Below are 19,701 nucleotides of genomic sequence, written 5' to 3'. Positions count from 1 at the left end.
CACACCGAACAGGTTAATTCGGAAAATTCTCAGCTCCTGAAATGAATCCGAACTTGAGTAAAGCCGGATAGTGTGCGAGGCCCATTGTAATTTTCTATTTAATTTACTCGGTTACTATTAGGCACGTGTTACTGTAGATGACCATTGTCAGGCAAATTTATACCAAAACATACATCCAACTAATATCCAAAATCTGTTTACTAAACCAGAGGTGTTTTGTTGAGTCATTTTAAAATAAATAAATAAAAACAACCACAACAACGCCCCCCCCCCCCCCCCCAAAAAAAACATGCATGCACAAACAGTGCAGTTGCATTTTATTCTAACTATAATATATAGTGAACATGTTAAAATTCGTTGTTAATGTGTTAAAAATGGTGGTGTATTCAGATGTCTTGTGTTTTCACGTGAGTACTTTGTAAATGACTGAAAATGTCTGCTAACATCTGTCTTTGTAACTCTCAAACTAATCCTGTGACCCTGTCATCCTGCCTAAATGCTCTGTTAATCTGGGCCTGCTATTCTTAAATGCTAAAAGTAACTCAAACTTTGGTTATCGCTAATTCATAGTTACAAGAGTGCTTTTTAACATAACAGACCACAGAGGACAGTGCTCAGGACACTGCTCAATTACTAAATATTTGACTTGATTGTTTTGCATGTGCAATGTGTGGTTAAAAATCCTGTGGGGAAAAAAGGAAAAATGTGAACACATTATTAAGGAAAGAGCATATTTTAGTGACTGATAACAATTTACAGCCAAGCAGTGCCACTTTATTAATGCATGTTGGCCCTGATAATTTCGCAACAACGGTCCCTCTGCATAACCTCTTTATTTTTACTGGCTTGTGTGTGGGTTGTACAGGATGTGTCCTCCTTGCACCAACTTTACTCCAGCTGGAACACAGCCAGGACAACAGAGAAGACAAGTCAAGAGGTGAGCTGGAGCCACCTTTTTTTCACGCCTCCAGTTGATTTCCCTCCTACATTGTAACCGATTTCAAATGGTGCTAGAAACTGAAGAAGACTCTGAACACCAAAAGAAATCGGTCAGCCTTGGTGAGAGGAGAGCAACAAAGATGGTGGAAGCTTTCTGGTGTTGGGGTGTCTGCAAAAAAAATGCAACATATTTGTTTGTATTACACACTGACATGACAGATGAAAGCAGCCTTGCAGACAGCAGCTATTATGGAGGGGCTAACATGCTCTTAGCAGCAACTGACGTTGTCCTTCTCAAAATCTGCCTTCCTTTACCATTCAGACTCCAGCCAATCTGAAACCAGGTCATTCCCTCTGGTACAATGGGGATGGTTTTCCCCACCCCTAGAACACTGATTTCAAATGGTGCTAGATTCATAAGATACAATACTCTAAGACACCACCTGAAACCAGTTTCCAGGAGAAGAAGGTCCTTTGCCAGCAGGCCCATCTGTTTCACATAGTTATCTTCACACTCTTCTTGGGAGATGAGATTCCGCATAAAGTCGCTGGCAGGAGGTCGACAGGCTCTTGTGTCAGACTCCTAGGACACTGAAAAGTAGACTCCAGGTTACATTAGTTATGTGTTCTTTGTTTGTCTAAGTAGCATCATATTCACTGATGCACAAACTTGCTTCAAATATTTGCTTGTCTTTTTCACTCATCGTTAACTGTTACAAGACACAAGACAACACTTACAGTTTTAGACTGATAATTTAACAATGATTGACTGAGTGCCATAACAACAGTTTAAACCACAGAATCAAGGCATTTGCTTGCACCAAACATTATACATTTTGTTCATTCCAAAAAACCTTTATTGACTCATGTGACATGTGTCCAGGGTCAATTAAACGGAACAGCAAACCTGTACATTGGTTTTGTTTAATGCGGTAGTTAAAAAAATGGCCCAAGGATGGACATACGTTGCTGGTGAATGTCAGCCAAAGTACTGTTGAGGTGTGCCAAGACTAAAAGACCACTGAGCCACCTAGATAGCAGGTGACTGATTGCTAGAAAAAATAGAAGTGTGTTTCTTTCCAGACTTCTAGTAATAGACAAACAGTTGGTCCCCCTGTAATGCTGCAGTAATCAGCCCTCCAGATTTCCACAAAGATAAGCAGCACTTGTTACCCAGCCTTTGCCTGCTGTCACCCATAGAGGTGGTAGAAGTGCAGAACGCTGGACCAGGTCTTGATTTCACCCAGTCATGTTGAAGGACGCGCTCTAGCGCTACCCCACAATGTCCGATACTATGCTTCATTACACAGAGCAAGACTGACCGGCTGGTCCTTGTCTCCCTTAGCAACAGAGGAATTCACTTTCTGATCTGTATACTTTGGCTCTGGCAGTGTTTGTTATGTAGTACCTACTTTACTCCTGAGAACTGTTGAGTGAAAAGGTACTATGTCCCTTGCGTGTTTCCACTAATAATACATATTCTCATGTCCTAATTAAAAAAAGAAAAAACGACTGATGGTAAAGAGAGAAAGGACATTATGTTGTAAAGAAACATGAGTAAACGTCTCAGTTGGAGATGTCTTAAAACCTAATATTTATTGCTAAATCCTCAGTGGAGATGTAGAGGTAATGAAGTGGCACAGTAGTACTATTGGAGCAAACATGCTGAGCGTAGTGGGAACTGGGACATTAAATGGTTGAATAGAGCTTTTTCATAATAGTCCTATGAGACATCTGCCATCCTAAGTCACATTTGTTTGACAGTGCTGGCCTATTCTATTAAGCGTCCCACTTCAGGACTACTTGTGATTTAGCTGTACAAGCAGCCTATACAGCAGTGTACAGTCCAGATTAACTTTTGTGTTCATAGACTGTAGGTAGCAAATGGGTAGAAGATGTAAACACAGGAGCGGCTCCTGGCATATGAGTATACAGCTGCATAGTGTGTGTCCCCCCCCCCCCGTGGTCACAAGGGGGCACCATGGAAGCATTTTTTTAATTGCAGTTGCAAAACTTTATGCAGAGGAGATGGCAGTAGGGCCTCCAACAGAAGGACTCACAAAATAGCTGGAGCCAGCCCTGTCTAGATACAGCCAGCACCTGTTGCATCCAGAATGAAGGAAAGCAAGAAACATTTACAACATCAAAGCAAAGGCATACCATGAATGACCATGTGCATCCATAGGTGTAAGCGTGGTCCAGTTTTATTCCGATTAGGCCTGTAACTGTCCATTTTCCCCCGAATGAGGTCTAAGAGCTTTTGAGTCAGGAGAGCGCTCTTAAATGTCTGATATTCTGGATATTCTGGAAATCAACCCCCCCCCCCCCCCCCACCACCACCACCACACACACACTTCTTCTTTTTTTTGGAAATTCAACACCGCCTGGCCTTCTTTTCAACAAGGACAATTATCTCTGTGCCAAACAGCCAGCGGAGAATCTGTGGAAGACAACAAGGGTGCAAACCAGGAACCTTTAATCTTGTAAATCTCCACCAGCACTTCGACCTTTTCACATCTCTGTTTCATTGCACTCTCTACAGAATTTAAGAGTCCTATTGCTGTATTTTTAAATGAATAACTGCAACATTCAGATGTACCCTAACAGCTTGTTAAGGATGTTATCTTTGTACTTCTAGCTCCTCAGCTCACAGAACACAATCTGTGTAACACAATCCATCTTACAGTATGCTTTTCCAATAGTCTTACTGGGGCATTTTTGTAAGGAGGAGGCTGCAGATGGTCATGAGTGCAGTTCCCTGTTTTTCTTACAGAAGCAATCTATCCATTGTAGATGCTCTGCACAGACGTCAAAGTGAATACGAGATACAAACGTTAGGTGAATGTGAGGTAAACATGAAGCAAACAGATGCCTCATTGTCATAGTAATATCGTTAGCAACCTTCATATTCTGGTGCGACCCTCCCAGAGTCACACCCTACACAGTCTCCTAACCTCCTGTCTCCTTTTTCTTGCCTCTGTTACAGTACTGTGACCCTACAGTAAACTGTGTTGAGTTGTGTGAGTTGCCAAGACCTGGCTCTTGTTGTAGTCTGCCAGTCCTGATTTAATCGCGGCATTACTAGCACGTTGTTTAAAGGGTAACTTTATAAGGTGTGCATTTGTATGGAAGTCTGTTTGAAAAAGCTGGCCTGCTCTCGAACCGTGTGCCTGATACTTAAAATTCGGTTTCACAATTGTAGATCATTCGATATCCTCTGTCAGAATGCATCACAGCTTTATTTGTATGCACTTTGGCGCATCAACTGGGGACTTGGAGCCCTGCTGCAGTATTAAATGGCCTTATTACCAATTAATCCAAATAACTTCTCTTTCCTCTGCATCCTTAGGCTGCCCTTTTTTTGTTTTTCTTCAAAGTTGAAACTCATTGAATTTTTTTTCTCTCCACAAAGAGGGGAATCAGATTACTCCCCTCTTTCTGTCTGCTGCTCAGCAAAATGTGGCAATGCAGGGTAGAAGCTACTGCATTTCCAGCAGAGAGGTATATGAGGGGTTTATTGCGGCTGAGAGAAGGATAGCGATGATTTGCAGCAGCAGCAAATGTCGCCCGTTAAATCTTTTCTGTTCTAGATTTTGTTCGCTTTTATGTAGCTTCTTATTTGCTGGTGTACGCCACTCTGGATAAGAGAATCTGTTTAAAGGCAACAACAACACCAACAAAGGAATGGCAAGAGTAATGCAACAGCCACTTGGATGAAGATTTCTATAAGACGACGCCTTCCACATCTCTTCCACAAACTGTGTGTACATCCTTCAGCTATATTCCTTCCCTGTCTTTAGAGCTACCTCAGACGACCCCTGGTTGAACCAAAGCCTGGTCTGACCTGACCCTGCTGTCCTCATGCTGCAGCCTTCCCTGGTTACATGTCCATCCTAATCCCAGCGCTTTCCCTTAAAATGCACACGCCCTCATCTTAAATTGATATAACCCCCACTGACCAGACCTGAGAACTAACCCCAGACAACCACAGGTTTTTTAAAAAAAAATTTGATTTATGTTCTCTGAGAATCAAATAAAAAAAATCCCTCATATGGACATTCAGACTGTGTCACAAAATATTGATACATGCTCCATGTGCATATTACTTTTCTCATCTCCAAAGATACGTGGAAGAACGCACTTACTTATTGGCTGCCAGGCTCCGCTTGGATCAGAATGGGGCAGTAAAACACCAGCAGCACCCTTAGGTCCTTGGTGATGGTCCGGTGAAAAGGTAAAACCACAGAATTGTTTGTTTTTTCTTTTTTTTTGGGGGGGGGGGGGGGGGGGGGGGGGGCTTGCATTTAAGCAAGGTCTTACCTTGGTGAGGATTATTCTGCCTTGGACGAGAGATCGCACGGACAGCCCTCAGCATTATTGCTTTGCGATTTCATTAGGAGAAGGAGCAATAGAAAGACAGGAGGGAAAAAATAACAGCACGGTCCCTCCCCTCCCTGTGAGCTCAGTTCGAAAGACAAACGAGATCTGTTCCAATCTGAGCAGCGCAATACACACCAGTTGCTTTTTTGTCATAGTCCTTTACAGCAGAAGGTCTATGGAACGTTCGTTGTGAAAAGTAGCGCAGATAGGCCTTTTTTGTCCCCACATTTAAACCGCACGGCACAGTTCCCCCTTTCGCTCTGCGGCGCAAGCAGCAAGAACGTCATGGATCCTGTCAGTGAGAGAGCCATGGCGCTCACACACTACAAGGGCGTGGCAGCAGGTAGTGGCCAACTCCCTGACTGACTGCCAACCGATATGGCCTAATGCAAAGATTACTGTGTCTGTCTCTACCAGTAATCCTGCGTCCTCTCTCTCTCTCTCTCTCTCTCTCTCTCTCTCCTTCCCTCCTTGGCAGATAAACGCCTCCCTCAATCCCTCCTTTGTAATCTGTTTTTATAATTTTTTTTCCTTCGATTCTTTCACAACACCAGCAAACATCCCTTGTACTTTTAGTAATTAAGAAAAGAACTGGGGAAATATGTAGGCTGCCAAGATATTTTTTGTCCCTGTGTTTATAAGGTTTTTTTTTTTTTTCAAAGAAATATTTTCTTTGATTTCCACACTGAAAGGACCACTCTCTACAGTGTGGGCACTTATCTGATAGAGCAATGTTTTAGGAGACAATACGGGGCCTTTTTTCTTTTTGGTAAATTTATGAGGTAGAACTGATAGATCTCTTATAGAGCTGGCCTCTGGAAGGAGAAGTTTACAGGTCTCTAGTTTTGTCTCTGGCTCAGTTGTCCTAGCTTTCGTTCTTGGTTGTTTGTTGCCTCACTGCATTTGACCTGTTGTGTAATGTTTATAAAAGATTTAAAGGGCTAGCTTCTTTCCTTGGGTTCTGCTGAGCAGCAAAACCAACACAGTCATTGCAGATAACTTAGACATGTAAAATGCTGACCATTATTTTTTATACATGTGGCTATTTGCTAGACAGCAGTTCAATAAAGCAAGTCAATAATGCACCAGTCACTAGTATTCAACTCTTGCTGTCTTTTGAAGAGGTGCTCCATTCCTGATTTAAAAAATGACATAACATCTGTAGTTCAAGAATTGGATGGAATTATACCCATGAAACACGCTTAAAAATTCTACTGTGCTGCCAGCGAAGGAAAAGATTCACTGAAGTACACAAAATTCTCTCTGGAAGGATCATCTTTGACACCTTTGTTTGACTTTGCTGTTAAATCTCTGGCAGGTGCCAGCTTAGTCATAGCTACCATGCCTGTACCTGTTTTCATGCCCAGGTTTATAACTCTAAATTCCTGTCACTGGCATTTAAGGTGTAGGTTTTGATATTCCCATAATATGAAGCCTAATAAGGTATTTAGCGTATTTATGTATTTCATTCCTTTTCTCCATCTTTTTTATGCAGAGAGCTGCTGTACATGTACAATACAGCAGGAGTTTGTGAAAATTTCAGAGCAAATTTCAGACTGAAGCAATTTCTCCATATGGTTCTTTTTCATGAAGAAATCTGCCCAGTGACACTGTACGCTATCCAATCGGCAGTCTGGACTTGAGGTGCCTGTTGAGCTCCTCTCACAGTCCAAAAATGCATTGATACTTTAAAATTAGATTCAATGTCCCATATAACAATGTTCATGACACCCCCCCCCCCCCCACACACACACACACACACACACACACACAATGGACTTATACCTAGTTTAAATAGTCTAAATAAAACTATCTGTGTCAAAGCAGGAACACTTAATCAATCTCAAGAAAGCTTGGTGAGCTAAGAATTACTATCCAGCAACAACAGATTATTAACCTCAAAGAGATCACTACCAAGCACACTTGCTCTGAGTGCAAGGGCATGAGCCATTACCATGTCATCCTGCAGGCCTAAGTAGTAATGTTGTCTAATACACCTTCTCATTTATGACACAGAAAAGAAAGCAATAGGGATGGGTTTGTATTAAGCTGGACAAATGGATCTCTGTGCTCTGCAGTGGGAATCATATTTGATAACGATTTCATAACGGCCTGTTTCTGGATTGTTCTTGCTGAGACGGGATGTTCTTTGCTCCTGTATCACATCCCAGGTTTGACTCCTATGTCGTCTTTTGAGCAGTTCTGGATCTGACTCAGTTGGCGGTTGGAACACTCAGGAGTTGATGTAATCAACAATTTAATTAAATGCTAAAATTAAAAGCACTTAATTTCAATGCATGAAATTAAATGCATTTTCCCATCTGCAATGTCCCGTAGACTTTGTTGTGTATGATGTGTGTGTGCGCACGTGTGCGTATGCATTCATACATACACGTGTTTGCATGTCTGTGTGTGTGTATCTGTATGTTTGTGTGTCAGTGTGCATGCACATGAGCATGTAAGCATGTACTTGTATGTGTGTGGGTACATGTATTCTTGTGACTGCATATATGTGTGCATGCATGGTTCGTGCACACATGTATGCGTTTGTGTGTGTGTGTGTGTGCGCAAGGGAGATGATGCACCAGATGAGAGAGAGGGTATTCTGCCCTGCACTGGGGTTGTAATTTGGCTTCACAGCAAACCTGCACTCACTGCACTGCGTTGACAGAAACCCTCCGTGCATTCCACTATCTGACTGTTCCTCATCCATTCGACATACTGTTGAAAGGTATTTCTCTAGCTTGTCACCAGCTGTAAATGCACACTGCTTTTGTGCATGCATGCAGGGATAGCGAAATCAGCTATAATGTCTGCATCGGTGCAGGCTAATTTTAGACGATCCCAGACAGGCAGAGTCCCTTGTGGCACTCTGCATGGTGTCAGAATTTCCAGAAATATCTCAGGAAATGCTTCTGCCAGTGCAATACTGCGTGGCCTCCACCTGTTGGCGCATTAAGTATGGGAGATGTAAGGAGCATCATTGTTTTTCTGTACCCAGCTTCTGCTCTCCCTCAGGAATCAGCAGGAACATTCTGGGAATATCAATGGTCTCCACCTAATGTGTACTGCTGCTCTGGCTAACAATTCTCCCCACTGCAGTTCGAAGCTCTCTTATGTCTTAGGGAAAAGTGATACATGGCAATGTTGCAATACACAATCCAGAATATGAGGAACAGGTGCTTTTAAAAATACAATAAAATATATGATACATGTCAAATGATGTATAACATATTAGATAATTTCTGTAAGGGTCACACACTTTTCCACAACATCTCTTTGTTCCTAACCTTCTTCGGAAGAGTGAATGACTATAGTTGGTTTGGAAGACAGGACAGGTAGCCCCTGAGACAGGCTCCTGTTTTCCTATTATGGTACTACGGAGACACCTTCATTCTCATAGTTGTGTAGTTTGTTTTTCTTCTTTACCTCCGGAGGTGATATGGGGTTAACTGCAGTTTCCCCTTGCCTGCTTCACAAGGGCGTCTGCTCCAACTCAAGTTTGTGGCGTTGACTGCAGCAGCAGCAGCAGACCCTTGGCAGCTGCAGACACTCTTGCATCATCTCCGTAGCAGGCAGCTCTGTGACATCACAACCTCCTGAGCCGAGAACATTCAGCTGCGCAGTGCCCCACCATCCAAGCGCAGGGCTATCGAAAGTTTAGCCTCCAGAAGCTATCCGAAAAAACGCGCCTGCGTCATCGAAGGTGCCAGAGGTTCTGCCCTGTGTGCCAACTACAGCTAACAGGGAAAACTCAACCTGCGCAACTCTTAGATGCTCAGACTGAACAGCACACACTGACTGACGCAGTGGCCGTGGAGGAAGGAGAGTAACTGATAAACACATCCCAAACGACTCAGAATCATTGTCTTGTGGCGCACTCCCATTTCATTAGAAATGAGGTCTGTGCAGTAATGTAGTACCTACATATGATTCTTTGTGTGGACATGCAGTCAGTGATCTGTATAACAACACACAACTGTCATACGTGACAGTTGTAGCTCTCGGCCAATCGGAGGAAGACCTCCACCTGCTTCTCTGTGCTCAGCCAATGAGAACGAAAAGTCTCTGCTCTCAGGGGCCCTCCCCTTACCCAATGGGTGGAAGGCACTGCCTCTCAGGCTGATGATGCAGCTGCTTTAGGAAGTCTATCGCATGCGAATTGGAAGACTGCCAGTACAGAGTCACCAAGAGAGCAAGATAAACAACTTTTTTTTCTGATCCAGAGCCATGACATTTAAACCCCTGGAACTGCTTTCAGGGGCAGACCCTCCTCAGAGGCACACTCTGTACCCCTGTGCTGTCAGAAAGAGAGAGTGAGAGAGACACCCAGCCTTGCCCCCCCCCCCCCAACCCCCCACAAAAAAACCTAAAGTTCACTGCATCATCACTTTTGTTACCACGAGCAACGCAGAAACAAGCGTCTGCAAGATGCGAGAGAAAGGTGGTTTAACCCTACAGCAACAGCCCACACCTGGCACTGCCATGCGACACCAAAGCGGAGTCTGTCGCTAATAAACACAGTAAAAGCTACAGCTTCTACGCACCTTCTCACTTGGTGCTGACATGTCCTCTGACGATCACCTGGCGATCCCCTTGTGTTCTACCTGGGCCCCCCACCACTCCATCCGCTCCATTTGAATTCCTTTGCCCCACGAAGAGTTAATCGTAGGAACAAGAAGGTGCAACATGAAGAAGGATCCAGTGTGTAGCAAAACGGTGCTTATCACTCACCAATATGTGTCCGATTGGGCAAAAACAGGCCGAACACAAAAAACTGGTGTTTTGGTTAAGTTTATGCCATGGTCACCAAAAAAATAACATTCGGGCTGCCAGTATCTATCAATCTATCGATGTATAAATACTAACATATAAATATCATGCATACGTACATCTGTACATGTGGATAAAATATACATATACCAAGGCTACCATAAACATATACTATATGTTTTTAATACATATTTGCTTATAGGCAAGTATATATACATACGTTTTATGCTTACAATAACTTGTACGTAATTAGTCTATATACCACGTTTAACATCGAAAACACAAATATTCATTGTAAGCTGATTATTCCCTGTAAATGCTCTCCCAATGCGCTTCGTCTCAGTAAAAAGAACCTTCCAGAACAAGCTTCCTAGCATTAACCCTTCGCTCAACATACGCACACTCCCCCACCCCCACCCCCCCCGCTCACCATCTAAACGTTTGCCTCTCGACTAAGGTAAACTACGTCACATCTTCAGCATCCATGTTGCAACTCCGCAACACTATCCCCGATATAAGTACCAAAACTGACGAAGAGGTAGTTAAACAGCCATGATGGAAGTAAACGATAAAAAGAGGACGAGGACGAGGAGGAAGAAAAAGGCTCGGTCAGAGTTGCGTCCATGCTCAGGTAGAAAATCTGAGGACTGGGCTCCTGTTATCTTAGCGGCTGTTTTCCCTTCGACGTGAAAAAGTGACGTAGCGACTAATCCAAAACCTCGCTCTCTCCCTCCTCCCTCTCTCTCTCGCACTCTATTTTCATCTAGTTGCAGCAGCAGTATTGCTCTTTCAGACATCAACAAAGCCAGTTCTCTCTCACACACACACACACACACACACACATGCAGACGGATACCCACACACACACACACGCTCACAATCTCTTTGCTTCAGTGTGACGCAGCGCTTAATTCTCCAGGCTTTCTCCCACTGTTGTAGGTACACAACTGCAGCTTCTTGAAACACTCGGGCCAGCAGCACACTGCCGCACAAATACCCAACCGGAGATACTGTTAAAGGGCCACAACCATCTTCCCCTGCTCCCCCCCTCGACGGTTCTCTCAACCATCCTCCCTCCCTCTCTCTCCCACAGTGTCAACCGTAAATCGGGTCTCTCGCTCTCACTCTTTCCTTCTCTCTCCACCCCCCTGTGTTTCTGCTGTCTCTCCGCTGCTCACAGTTGCTCACTCTGTTTCTCCCTGTGAACTGAGATGACTGTGCCTCCACAGTCACCTGACAACTGCGCTGGTTTTAAAGGCACACTGTCCCTGTTTTGAAACAACAACAACAACAAAACAAAAAAAAACAACAATGACAAAGTAAAATAAATGGAAGAAAATGCAAGAAAGGAGAGAGTTGCTCTTTGAGTTTATCCTCTCGGTCTCCCACCGATAGAGCCCCCCAGCCCTAACATCTAAACCTTAACTGTGAGTGCTCCTCGGCCCCGAGGGGCACCAGGGTATACTTCCACTTCCCTTGGATAACAAGTAAGTTGTTCCCCTTCTCAGATGTTAACACCGACCTACCGGGAATTTCAGTTATGTAAGTTTGATTTCGCACTATGTAATGATTTCAGTTTCCCACTTGATATTTTGTTTATCCTTTTGTCGTCACTGCCTATTCAGCAGAATGAACGTACGCACAAATTAGTCTGTCCCATCACAGAAAAGGCCTCACATATTGCAGTGTCATCCATTTCACTGAGTTTTCTATATCTGACTACATTTTGAGGGCTAATACATTGTAATAGGTCTGTCTGTATTTAGATGATCTTAGAGATATGTGTGATATTGGCAGTTTTTTTCACTATGTTGCATTCTCATCTTAGATATTTTGTGATAGTCTTATGTGTTTAGCTAGGGTATCGCTACTTAACATGTTGGCTGGAATTTCAAGGTTTCCCTAAAAGGGTTTAGATGTTCCTCTGTGTAAGTGGTTCCATTTCTTTCTGTGTAAGACTGATTTGTACTCAGCACTTCTGCACATTAATCATTGACAGCTGGTGAATTTTAAAATGCTGGGCTTGGTCAACCTGCCATCTGATAAATTCAATGTTTTACTTCTCCAAATGTTTTCCCTGGCTCTGGCACAATCCCCAAAGGTTTATGGAAGCTGGATTTTCAGGGAGCATAACAGTGATGCAGATATGGGCCTTTGATTCAGCTGTGTTCCCAGTCTTCAAAATGGACTGAACAGCAAAAGAGCATTCAGACATTCACCTCTTTTTTTAACCTACGGAACACAAGACAGCATTTGTTGTGATGTGAAACCAGGTCAGATAATTCCAATTACTTACTCTGTCTCAGATTTGCACGCACATGGAGTGGTCTTTATTTTCACAAATAAAGAAGGTGAACCTTAGTGGTTGCTTGCGTGCTTGGTTCCCTGGATACATGTTTGTCTGGAGTAGGCAGATTGTTTTGGGAGGGAATGGCTCATTTGTAAACAGAGACACTAGAATAAGAGTCATTTTTAGACTGCAAGGTTTTTTACAACATTCAAGGCACAAGTGCTGTATTTTCTTAGAACTTTTTGTTTGGCCATTTCATTACAATTATGGAGTGTGTTTCTGGAGCTATGGTCTTATAACAGTGCCAGAATAGCAAGTTAAAAGTTTAACATAGCCTCTTGGGCTTACTATCTAGACAGTGTAGTAGCATAACATTGACCTGAAACTGCAGGCACAGTGCAGTTTTTCCTGAATAATTTTAACCCCTAAAAACAAATGTTTGATGTACTAAGAGCACAATTTTGCTGATACAAGTAAAACAGTAGGACTAGACAGGCTTGAAATAGACCTAAAAAATTAACACTGTAAAGTGCATAGAATATATTCATTTAAAGGGTCTTGGTTTTGCATGTGATAATAATGCTTGTTTTAAGAACTGAATACATTTAACTGATATACTGTAAATGAAGCTGCTCATATCTCACACACACAGTCAAAATCTATTGTATGACATTTGTGACAATAAACTCAAAACTCATCAACTATTGAGGACCATTTATCAAACCCATTAATCATACCAAAGCACAAATAGCTGACAGTGGAGAATGTCTGTAATCACTCACTGTATGTACACCCCCATTCATTCCTCTACACAGAGTTACAATTTTCTGAAAGGCAAGTAATGATATCCTTGTTAGGCTGATGTCAGGCCAAGCGGTGCATTATGAATAAATGTAGTTATGAGTAAAAATAGAAATGGAGAAAGTGAAGAAGGTTCATCTAGTACAGTGTTTCTGAGTTAAATAATGAGTTCCCCTCCCTTTCAACTCTTGTTGGATAAAATTTCAAATCCAGCCATTCTGCAGCAGAATGAAGGTGGCCGGTGTCTGAATGAGGTCAGTGGAAAGAATGATGTTGTCTCTTTGGGCGTTACTTGTCAGCTAGCATCCTTGTGACACCCCATAGTAGTAGGTCATCACAACATAGTATTGAGCCCCACCCTTTGTGAGGGAGGAATGGAGTGGCACCACATGCAGGGCTTATGCTATGCAAAGAAGCATATAAGCCTCTTAGAGATAAGAGCTCCTAATTTAACTGGGGGTAAGCATTCATTGAGATAATGAAGCCAGGGGAAAAAAATCATCTTCAGAAGTGGCATCAAACATGAATAACAGGTCTCCAAATGAAAAGTTCAGTAAAGTTTTCTGGGGGAGGCACAGATATTATTGTACATTGTACTGTACATCCCACATACGAAAATGAACCTGCTGAATAAATTAAGCCTAAAATAGCAGGTCCCCCCCCCCCCAGATACTGTCCAGTTTTATTAATAATCTGCAGGTTTGTATTAAAACATAAAAATTAGGCCAAGGAACGCGCTGGGAATTTTGGGGAGAAGAAGAATGAGCGCGAAAACATCCAGCAGCTGGCTCTTCACCCCATTGAGTTGTCTCTCTGGGCGAAGGCAGACAGGAGAACAGCAGGGCTGGGAGGGTCTGTGTGACACAGCCTGCGTTTTGTGGGCGCATGGCGGGCCTGTGCCACTGTAGCGGCACTGTGTGGGGACGTCTGAGCAGACCTGCCAGGCCGCAGCAGGATCTGGAAGCGGCTGTTCGCGCCATCAATGGGCCTGCAGACCACGCGGCATTCACTCTGCCCGAGTGTCAGCCGGCAGAGGAGAAAGGAACCTTTTTCTGCCCCGGCTGAAGCACAAGCTTTGTTTTGCCCGTACGGTGTGAGAGTCAGTGGCCCGGTTGATTTGCCTATGAGTCTGAGCAGGCGCATTGGCCAAGCAGGGGAGTATAAAAAGGTGCATTACCTACAAGTCTGTAGTATATGCAAAAAAGGCAGAAACTTTTTTTTTCTTTTTGAGTCTTCTGAAGTCCTTCCAAATAAATGATGTAGCTGACAGGTTAATAAACAATAAGCAGTACCCCCTTGAGGAGATGTAAATGCTGTACAACTGCCCTGCAGACAGCTGATATGTGTGGATGCTGTGCTCCACTTACGGGAGGGGGCAGGGACACTATTGATAGAAGAATCAGCTTTCACCCTCTTCCGCCTCCCTCCGCCTGTGGGGAAATGTAAAAGATCTGAACGATCAAAGATTGCTTTCGTGCAGCGCACAGGAGAACTGGACACATATCGACAAGCATGCGAAGGGTCTGTGCAGTTCTGACAAGGGTGTGGTAACATTACACCAATACACTGAGAACAACTTTCATTAACAGTGTAAAGGGCTCATGTACTTAAGTATAGTCAGCGAAAGTTCGCCTTTCCTGTGTACTTGATGGCTGAAAGATGTGTGGGCAACAAGCAGTTCCAGATAAGGCTGATTTTGTGACATCTTCTCGCCCCTTTTACTAAGTTCCAGTGAAAACCAAAATGATGCTACTGTGTGCGACAGCATTATGCTATTATTCACTGTGAACTTTAACAAATCGCTTCAGACGAGTGTTGCAGAGGGAATCTTTTTTTCTGTGTCGTCCTCACAGCGGCGCTCAACTGCTAATGATGCACAGGAACATGGCTCCTTCCCGCCTTCTATTTATACCCCATCATTCACCAGACAGGGTGTTAATTTTAGCAGTGTCATCTCTCGGCAGTATTCCACTTCCTAAACCTTAATCTCTAGCAAGAGAGGCGGCCAGTGCTCCATTTTTACAAGCGTACCCTCACCATTTCTCAAATGCACCATTACACGCCTCAGCTGTGAACATGACGCACTTGTAGGCTCTCTCATTAATTCTGAAACCCCACCATGTCAGGAGCATTCGGGGGATGCGTGTTGCTAAGTGGATGTAGGGATGGCAGACAATAGCGGCATTCAATCATCTCTGAAAAAGGGATGTAAAGACAACTAAACCCGGTCACTTGCATTTTGCGGCTTGCAGTACCCGGTGGGGAGAGGTGAAAGGTCACTTTAACAGAACTGCCCCTTGTGAACATTTGTAAACTGCCAAAACAATTGAACAAGATTACTGACACTACCCGATACGCCAGTGTTTAGGCTTTAATGTTAAGCCTTGCATTCCTTGTGCGTTTGGCTTTTAAAAACTGTTTGGAGGGAATATGCATGCATCTCCCATAGGAGCAACAACCTGATTATTGAGGTCACACATTTTTCTTTTCCTCTGTAAGTAGGACAGTTACTTGAGGCCACAGGAGCAGCTTCTTCTATTTTTACATCTGCTATAAACAAGACATTGATGCATAGTCACACCTCAAAGATTGAAAGGCAGTACTGACAAAACCAAATCTCAAGATGACAACACTCATCTATCTATGTTATATCATGCAATCTATATACACTATATGGACAAAAGTATTTGGCCACACCTGTTTTTCAGGGTTTAGGCTAGGCCCCTTATCTCCAGTGAAGGGCAATCTTAATGCGTCAGCATACCAAGACAGTTTGGACAATGCTATGCTTCCAACTTTGTGGCAACAGTTTGGGGAAGGCCCTTTTCTATTCACATGACTGTGCCCCAGTGCACAAAGCAAGGACTATAAAGACATGGTTTGATGAGTTTTGTGTGGAAGAACTTGACTGACCCGCACAGAGCCCTGACCTCAACCCCATCGAGCACCTTTGGCATGAACTGGAACGGAGATTGCGAGCCAGGCCTTCTCGTCCAACATCAGTGCCTGACCTCTTAAATGCTCTACAGAATGAATGGGCACAAATTCCCACAGAAACACTCCCAAAATCTTGTGGAAAGCCTTCCAAGAAGAGTGGAAGCTGTTATACCTGCAAAAGGGGGACCAGCTCCATATTAAAGTATATGTATTTGAATACAATGTCATTTCAATATAATGGTCAGGCGTCAGAATACTTTTGTCCATATAGTGTGATTCTGTTATTGACAGGCAGACATTTGGAAGAAGGTTCTAGCAGTGTAATAAAAGGAAGTGTTTATCAAGTATTTATTTGTTTGCAGTCAAAAAGAAACTCATGAAACAAATGAGTCCCTTTTACCAAAACAGTATCCATGTTACTGCTATCATGCTTACCTTTTCTCTTGGTATCAGGAACACCTCTATATCCATTGGTTTACTGAAAAGAAAGTAAATGAGGAGATGTACGGTGTAGTTTTCTGGGTCATGCTTGTCAAGTAATGTTTTATCAGTGTACTGAATGTAGAGTTGCCTCTTGTCACCCTTACGTGTTTGGGAGTCTCCCTTGCTGGCACAGCTGGTTATGCCAGTTCGAAGATTATAATTGTCATTATTAATGCCTCTCCTGTTACCATTCTTGAAGGCAGCTCTAGCTTGCTTTGCAGACTTTATTTCTCTTGTGTCTCTAGATCTTTGGAATGGCTCCAGTGGCATATCCTGCTAAGCTGAATCTGTGGTGGGGGCTGACATTCGCGTGCGTCATTGTCGTTCCCGGAGCTACAGGCGGTGGTGTTCCGTCAGGTCACGCCATTCTTTCCGAAACGCAGCAGTCTGAACTGCCAGTCTTGCCCCGTCTGACGCTGCGTGCCACTCAATCAGCATTCCACACTGCGTCACAGCTCCTAGTGTGTCCAGCGCCGCTCTGTGAACACCATTAAGTGATGGTGGTTTAAAGCTCTGAACCCTGCTTCTGAACCAGATTTTGCTGAATCAAGCAGCTGTGGGATAATTCATTTAACATTTATGATGTAACTCTCAATGGGAAGTACAATCTTAAATCTTGCATTTGAACTGAGAACTAACCTCTTAGTTCAGCGAATAAGAACTTTTTAGTCCAGCGCATCTGCTATTTAATGATACAATATTTAGATTCTTTGAATTGCAGCAAGATTTTTTTTTTTAATGTGGGCTATTTTGTTTGTATGGCTATTAAGTTTGCTGACTCTGTGATTGGGACATTAAGAACATATATAATCTGGAAATGGCTGACATTATCAGTGTCGGAGTACACAGACTACTGTATAAGGCACATACACGCGTCATAACATGACTGAGACTCTTTAACGTTATGAGGGTCAATGAGCGCAAAACAGCGACACCCAGTGTTGGAACAGAACAGCATGCTTGTTTACATCTATTAAAAGTAACCACTGTTTCAACCTTGTCTTTTTATTACTGTACATAATAGTGCCGCAGTGCAAGAGAAATGGAAAAAATGCACTGAACATTCTCTTTGTTGTGTTGTATCCATGTGATGGACAAACACGATTCTTTCGAAATTAACATCATCACCAGCATCGCCATCATCATCATCATCTTCTTCTTCTTCTTCTTCTTCTTCTTCTTCTTCTTTTTCGTTTTATTTTGAAGATAAAATGTAGTGGTTAATGTATAAAACATTTGCGAATACAGTCCGAGAAACAATTTGCGTATTAGCTATATGGCCATGACGAAAAGAAGGCGCGTTCTAAATATGAACTGCGTAACATCCCCTCTGACACGCCAAGATTCATTCCGCACACCTATCCCTCGCGCAGCATCCCATCCGAGATCGCTCTGTTGTTCTGTTTATCATAGCTGCTTGTCGTCTGGCTATCCTTGATCGCCCGAAGGCCTATTTTTTTGCGCAGTTAGCATCATCATACGATTACAGTATTACCTATAGCTTTTTTGTTTCTCAGTGCGATTCACTGGATGACTTCGCTTTGTCATTATAGTCCACAGTCTGACGCAGTATGAATTTAAATCTTTAAGCATGATAATGATCAAAATCAACTCTGTTTTTACAGTAAGAACATATAGATGTGGCAAGCAGCACCATTTAACCTGCAGTGTGCATTCATCTTAAAATATTATAATTTACTATGCCAGATGTTAAAAATGTATCAAAATGAACATTAATTGGGATTGTGACAGTTGTCCAGTTAATTTACGGTCATGCACAAGGTAGATATAATCATTTCGAATTAAACGAGATGCTCTCTTCCTGCGTATAAAAAATAAACGACATACCTGGACAATCATACTCATCCTAGGCGTCGGTTCTTGCGCGTTCTTTCCATTTTCATCAACTGGGTCATCACCTGTTTCGTTTCAGCCAACTGATTCCCATTATTTTCAATCCTGAAACAATCCCCCTCGACCTTATTACAGAATCACTATCGAATTTTCCACAGCGCAATATTTGAACCCCGCCCCTCACACTCCCCCACTTTTTGATTGGAGGACCCTCTGCAACTTATTTCTCTAGCGTCAGGATCACATGCGATTGACGCATGTTTACAAACATTTGATGTGGTCACGTGCTACTGGAGGCCATTTTACCGTAAATCGCTGAGTTTCCCCGCATCTTTATGTAAACATGCGATGCATCTGAATAGTGAAACCACTGTAAGTAGGCTACTTGACATTGAATTGGGGGTAAACAGTTACTACACAAACATATCCCTATTATATAATGGTAATGAAATTTGCCATGTAAGTAGACTGATATTATGATTGCGTTACAATTAACCAGCGAACTAGCTCATGCTACAAATGCGCGTTATGAGACCTTCCATCATTAGGCCATCAAGATAGCGGTATTGTAGTAACATATATATTGGCATAAGGTCCCCTCATAGATGTCCAAACAGTGTTGGATGTTTCGATCAAATCCCCGCATAAAACGTAAACCTCAGGTCTCTGTTGCTAGGACACGGGTAGCTATAGCAAACCTGCTTGATGTTAACGCATTTCTTTTATTCTGCTGTGTTGTAAGAGGGCCGTATGAAATAACTGCGTGTGTTCATTTTTTTGGAATAGCCCACCTTGGTAGCATCAATAGCATGGTTACTGTTCAAAGCGATTTCGCAGTTATATTTGTGGATATTTGTTGTGCTACATCTTTTCAGTTGTTTCCCCTGTAAGTATTTGCAGTTAAAAACGTAGCTGTTGTTGACGATGCAGTTTGTGTAAAAAGATAAATATATAGGTATATGAAAATTGCATTGCGCAGTTAGTGCTATTAATATCATAGACGGGACTGATGATGTGCATCACTCATGAAACCTATTATTTGATTTACATATATATTTATACATTTTCATTTTAAAAATTTATTTTATTTATTTTTTTTTTGTTTTATTTGTCAAATATTTGAAGTTACACATGGATCGGATTTATTATTATTATTATTGTTATTGTTATTATTATTATTATTATTATTATTATTATTATTATTACTGTTGTTGTTGTTATTTTGCAGATATCTAGAGATTTCT

The 19,701-nt window shown here is 42.6% G+C and overlaps 1 long non-coding RNA gene across 1 annotated transcript; it reads right to left on the bottom strand.

Moving 5' to 3' along the window:
* Positions 1-365: 365 nt before the first annotated feature.
* Positions 366-18,602, bottom strand: LOC118781384. Its single transcript, XR_005005088.1, has 4 exons — positions 18,452-18,602; positions 16,556-16,598; positions 1,383-1,530; positions 366-1,108 (listed from the first exon to the last, which is right to left on the bottom strand). It is a non-coding gene; the product is annotated as an uncharacterized LOC118781384 (long non-coding RNA).
* Positions 18,603-19,701: the final 1,099 nt, after the last annotated feature.

The sequence above is a fragment of the Megalops cyprinoides genome, chromosome 7, assembly GCF_013368585.1.
Source record: "Megalops cyprinoides isolate fMegCyp1 chromosome 7, fMegCyp1.pri, whole genome shotgun sequence".
NCBI lineage: Eukaryota > Metazoa > Chordata > Actinopteri > Elopiformes > Megalopidae > Megalops > Megalops cyprinoides.
This window is presented reverse-complemented; position numbering and strand designations above follow the sequence as displayed.